This window comes from Choloepus didactylus, chromosome 14 (genome assembly GCF_015220235.1).
Source record: "Choloepus didactylus isolate mChoDid1 chromosome 14, mChoDid1.pri, whole genome shotgun sequence".
Lineage (NCBI taxonomy): Eukaryota > Metazoa > Chordata > Mammalia > Pilosa > Megalonychidae > Choloepus > Choloepus didactylus.
This window is the reverse complement of record NC_051320.1, coordinates 928,010-934,473: the sequence shown is the minus strand read 5'-3', so window position 1 is coordinate 934,473 and position 6,464 is coordinate 928,010. Positions and strand designations below refer to the sequence as shown.

The following is a 6,464-nucleotide window of genomic DNA, read 5'->3' as shown; positions in this document are numbered from 1 at the left end:
GGAACATGTTGGAAGTTAAGCAGTTATCTTAGGTTAGTTGTCTTTTTCTTACTCCCTTGTTATGGTCTCTTTGAAATGTTCTTTTATTGTATGTTTGTTTTCTTTTTAACTTTTTTTTTCATACAGTTGATTTAAAAAAGAAGGGAAAGTTAAAAAAAAAAAAAAAGAAAAAAGACAAACAAGGAAAAAAAAAAAAAGATGTAGTGCCCCCTTGAGGAGCCTGTGGAGAATGCAGGGGTATTCGCCTACCCCACCTCCATGGTTGCTAACATGAACACAGACATAGGGGACTGGTGGTTTGATGGGTTGAGCCCTCTACCATAAGTTTTACCCTTGGGAAGACCGTTGATGCAAAGGAGAGGCTAGGCCTCCCTGTATTTGTGCCTAAGAGTCTCCTCCTGAATGCCTCTTTGTTGCTCAGATGTGGCCCTCTCTCTCTGGCTAAGCCAACTTGAAAGGTGAAATCACTGCCCTCCCCCCTACGTGGGATCAGACACCCAGGGAAGTGAATCTCCCTGGCAACGTGGAATATGACTCCCGGGGAGGAATGTAGACCCGGCATCGTGGGATGGAGAACATCTTCTTGACCAAAAGGGGGATGTGAAAGGAAATGAAATAAGCTTCAGTGGCAGAGAGATTCCAAAACGAGCCGAGAGATCACTCTGGTGGGCACTCTTACGCACACTTTAGACAACCTTTTTTAGGTTCTAAAGAATTGGGGTAGCTGGTGGTGGATACCTGAAACTATTAAACTACAACCCAGAACCCATGAATCTCGAAGACAGTTGTATAAAAATGTAGCTTATGAGGGGTGACAGTGGGATTGGGAATGCCATAAGGACCAAACTCCACTTTGTCTAGTTTATGGATGGATGTGTAGAAAAGTAGGGGAAGGAAACAAACAGACAAAGGTACCCAGTGTTCTTTTTTACTTCAATTGCTCTTTTTCACTCTAATTATTATTCTTGTTATTTTTGTGTGTGTGCTAATGAAGGTGTCAGGGATTGATTTAGGTGATGAATGTACAACTATGTAATGGTACTGTAAACAATCGAAAGTACAATTTGTTTTGTATGACTGCGTGGTATGTGAATATATCTCAATAAAATGATGATAAAAAAAAAAAAAAAAAAAAAAAAGAAAAGCAACCCAGGAGTAAAGGACCAGCAGATCCAATCACATGCCTTCCCAGCTGACAGAGGTGTTCAAGATGTCATTGGACTTCCTTCAGTGAAGATATCCTCTTTTTGATGCCTTATTTTGGACACTTTTTTATGTCCTTAGAACTGTGAATTTGCAACCTAATAAATCCCCTTAATAAAAGCCAAACCATTTAAGGCATTTTACGTAACAGCTGTTTTAGCAAACCAGAACATCCACTAAAACCCATTATCCCCTTCTGCAGTAGCGAAGTGTGCCTGGGTTTAAGGTATGCAAACTCTAATGTGTGTTTTGATTGTCTATGCAAAACCATACCTTTAATGGAAAAAAATTCTCAAAACACACCTTCTATAGGACATCTAAGTCTCTGACATGGGCAGCTGGCATCAGGAACAGACTCAGACTTTTTTTTATTAAAAAATCCCCAACTTTTGAAAAAAGGTGCATATCTGTGACTAAGTTCTTGTCAGTGGGCTGTGAGCAGAAAGATATGGGGAACTTTCTTGCTGAAATCTAAAAGGATGACTGTGTACATATCCAAATTTATTTCCTCTGTTTCCTACCTGAAACCAAGAAGGTGGTTTGACACCTGGATGTAACAGTGTCCAATGGCAATATTTTACAAATAGGAATGTATACATGACCCTCCTAGGGTTAAAATTCAAATTAGGATTCATTAGTTCTGGGTTAGAGCCATCATTGTGCATTTCTAACAAGCTCCGGTTGATAACAGTGATGCTAGTACATGGATCACATCTTGAATATGAAAGCCTTAGAGAACGATAAAGAAAGAGATAGGAAGGAAACTGAGTCCATGAGTAAAGAAGAGAAGACATTCGGAAGAGAATCTGTGAGCAAGACAGAAAGTACAGTTCCGTAACATAATCACAGAAGTAAAATTCCATCACATTTACCATATTCTATATTCTATTGTTTAGTGGCAAAACACATATCCCACCTGCAGTCAAGGGGAGGCGTAATAAAGAGGCCAAAGGGACAACAAAAGGTATAATTATTGTGAGGATTTTGGCTGTTACTCTGAATGGAATGGATCCACTATATGGTTTTAAATGGAGGAGTAGCCTGACTTAAAACACAGGTTTTAAAAGGAGCCTCCAGAATTGTGTTGAACATAGGCTCAGCGGGACAAGAATAGAATCAGGAAGAATTATCAGCATCTGTTGCTAAAATCTGTGCAAAGGATGATTGTAGCTCAGACCAAACTGGTGGGGGGAAATGATGTGAAAATATAACAGATTCTGGATAGAGTTTGAAGGACATTTGTTTTTTAAAGGTTAGGTATGACTTATGATATCACCAATAATTTGGGGTCAATGTTTTTTGCTGGGTAAATAGAAGTGTGGGTTTGTCTGGGAAAGTTTGCTTGTATAGCATTTTTTGGGTAAGAACAATGAATTATTAATAGTGAAGATGCCTATTAAATACATATAGAATAAAGTATCAAGTAATTAGTTGAATATAAAAGTCTGGCATTCAAATGAGAAGTCTAGGGTAGACACATAAATTTGTGAGTCATCATAGAGGTTGTATTTAAAGTTAAAGGAATACTTGATTTGAGTTTGGTAATTTTAACATAATATGAGGAAAGAAGCTGAGTCTCTGAACTTTGGTTTCCTAAACACAGTGCATCCAGAGGAATCTCAGCAAATCTTAATTAAGGGGATAAAAGCTTCCTGATCATTAGCATCTGTTCACAAATACATATACACAGAAGGGACGCCTAAAATACAAGTAAAGAGTTTTCTCCCCTCTACCATTTCAGCTTTGTCACCATTTCTCCTTTCTCCACTTATTTCTCCTTTATTCCTTAATCTTCCCTTTAGTCTATATAGTAATGCTAAATTATAGTAGTGAATAGTAATGCTAAACTTGGGGTAAGATAAGTTGCTTGTTGATTGTCACAAACCAGGAAGTTACTGCCTCACGGTCAATGGGACTTGCACTTTGAGAGGTTTTCTAGTAAAGAATATGGGCTTAAAGCAAAGCTTCCAAGCCCTTAACATCAGAGTTTGAATATCAACCATGTTCACAAAGCCTCCTAAAGTGGTATTATATGATTTTCTCAACCACAGTTTAGAGTTGAGACTTCTATAGGAAAACAGTCTTCATCAATTTGTTCCCCAGAAATGGACTTTTATTGCCCAATCCCTCACAGATTGGCTTTTGTTGCCCCAAATCATTAGTTTACAGTATATGAATTAAAACGTAAATTTAATGAGCTGCCATGAAATACATAAATCAAGAATACAAAAATGCTTACCTTATTCATTGGTCATACCCAAGGAGGAGCCTCCATAGAAAATGTTTTCTTGAAAAATGCAGAACAAGGGACATTATTAGTTATGGCTTCAAGTAGGAACAGCCCAAAATATCTCTCCTAACACTGAAGTGCATCTGCCAGGATACCTGGCCTGGGAGTTTTACCTAATAATCAGTAAACTACTTCCCTGACTTAAGATTGCACCCAAAACCTAATGAGAAATTTTGCTTCCATGATATAATGTCCTGTATTGACTTCTCTTAATAGCTTCTCTTTTGGGTTGGCTTATATTTGTATCTTATATGGTATTGCAAAGTTCTTTTCCTTTATGTACAACTCAATGCACTTTTCATTATATATAATCCCTTTTTTGAAGATTGGTTTTTATAATATAACACTCACAATAGTATAAAATTTTCACAAATTCTGTAAAGGGTTTGGACAAGTATCCATTGATTTAAATTACAGAATAAAATCTATAAAGGTAAATATTATGACTATATAATGATTAACATAGTGAACAAAAATATTGAACTACATACAGAGATTATGGCTCAATACCAAGAATTGTCCTTATTTGAAAAAGAAGTTATGTGTCTTTTTCTCTGTCTACTGTATATGCACAAATATTGGATGAAAGGCCACATCTAAGTATGTTTCAATGGAACCAAGAATCAAATAGAGGATTTTTACAGCAGATATTTATGATGCTTTGGGATCATAAGCAGTTTCGTGGGGTGATTTTACAATGAATCATGAGCCAAAAGATATGATGTAGATTTAGTGGTGCCAGAACTGATTGAAACAAAACGGATCAGGCAGAAAATAAGAACAAATTATTGGATTGTGTGAGAAACAGGGAGAAGAGGAACCAAAACCAGAATAATGTATAAAACATGGATGGTGAAGACATAAATACAGTGGAATCTTGCTCATAAGCTGTAATGCAAAGAATAGAATGGGAGCGGGTTTGGGCTCCCACAAATCTTGCTGCACTTTGATGCTTTCTCACTTAATGGGACATCAGCTGAAAATAAAATAGAAGTCTGTGTTCTGTGCTCATTTTGCCTACTTCTCCAAAAATCTTACCTGGAGAAGATGTATTTCTACATAAAGACGAGAACATTTTCTCTTCCTTATCAATCAGAATTTGCAAGTGAAATATTCCACTCTGCTGCCTAAAGTCACATTTTGCTGCACCATAACTTTCTCATGGCATTTTTAACTTCTGCATTTCTCAGTGTAAATCAAAGGATTTAGCAAGGGAGTACAAGTAGTGTAAAACAATGCCATCAACTTATCCGCCAGAAATGCGGTTGGAGGGTGAGTGTATGTGAATATCCATGGAATAAATAATAAGCTGACCACAGTAATGTGGGAGATGCAGGTGGAGAGGGCTTTCTTTCTTCCTTCTGCACTCTAGTTACTCAGAGAATGTAGGATTAAAATATAGGAGATGATCAGGATTATAAAACTCACCATACATATGGCCCCACTATTAAAGACTATAAGTAGATTCATGACATAAGTGTCCATGCATGCAAGTTTCAACAGAGATTGCAGATCACAGAAATAGTGATCAATAACATTAGGTCCATAGAAGGGTAATTTCAAAGCTAATAGAATCTGTGTTGAAGCATGGATACATGATCCCCCCCAGGCTAGACTCACCAACCTACCACAGACATGTCTATTCATGATGGTTGTGTATTGCAGTGGTTTACAAATTGCCACATAGCGATCAATGGACATGAGGATGAGCACCAAGATCTCCATGCACCCAAAGAAGTGAAGTGCAAAAATCTGGGTCATGCACTCATTGTAGGAGATGACTTTCTTCTCAGACACAACATCTATAATGAACCTGGGTGCTGTGGTTGTGGAGAAAGAGGCATCAGCAAAGGATAAGTAGAAAAGAAAGAAATTCCTGGGGCTCCCAAGCAGCTGACTGTATCTGATGGTCATCACAATAAGGAAATTCACAAACAGAGTTGCAAGGTAGATAAACAAGAAGACCACAAACACTATTTCCTCTGTTAGAGCATCCTGTGTAAACCCAAACAGAATGAACTCTTTCATGCTGCTATTCATGTCCATGGTTACAAAAGGACACAGTTGAAAAATGGTTTATCTGCAAAGAAAATGATAAAGTTGTGATTCCGCGACAGCAGTGGGCTGGACTCTGCATTACTCCTTTGTAGTTCTAACTTAATGAACTCTGTAACTCAGTAGTTATAAAGGTATTCATACATTATAATCATAGGGGAAACTTTTTTTTTTAATGTGGATGCCTGTGCATTAATCATGGAGACTTCCTGGGTGAAAGTAAAGTTTTGGGGAGAAAAAACAAAATTATGCATGTGTTTGATTATATGGTCAAAGTCTGAGAATCGCTGACTTTGCTGTTGACTTTGAGCAAGTCACTTTAATATTTTAAAACTTTTGCTTAATATAAAAAATAGAGATTCTAATAGATACTTTAAGTATATGCATATGTTCATAATTTATGTATGAATAGATATTTCTCTCAATAACTGAAAAAGAACACCCCTATATAATTCAAAAATATTAAATATGGAGATTCCCTCTTGAGCAAAGTATTTCTTGATTTGGATGCCATTTTGCATTCATTAATCCTGACCTACTATGTATTTTGGATTCATTGGGTTTTTGAAATGCAAATTTATTCAGATATATTCATATACCATACAATAATCCAAAATGTACAATCAATTGTTCACAGTATCATCATATAGTTGTGCATTCACGGTTAGGTTTTAAGGAGAAATTCTACAACTTTTGGGTCGTGATGGCCTTAATTTTATCTGCATTGTCAGTTAGAATACATGAGATGTTTAAATAAATCACTGAAGCTGGCATTACTGAGGGAAGTTTCTATGTATGTGAAACTATCCATTAGTTATGTGAGATGCATAGTATTTAGTTTCACAACCTATGGATCCAACCCGATGTATCATTTCCTATATTTATATAATCTGAATAATGTCTACTCAAATATGAT

At 36.7% G+C, this 6,464-nt stretch overlaps 1 pseudogene; it reads right to left on the bottom strand.

Moving 5' to 3' along the window:
• Window positions 1-4,626: 4,626 nt before the first annotated feature.
• Window positions 4,627-5,539, bottom strand: LOC119509334 (annotated as a pseudogene).
• Between the last annotated feature and the right edge of the window lie 925 nt (window positions 5,540-6,464).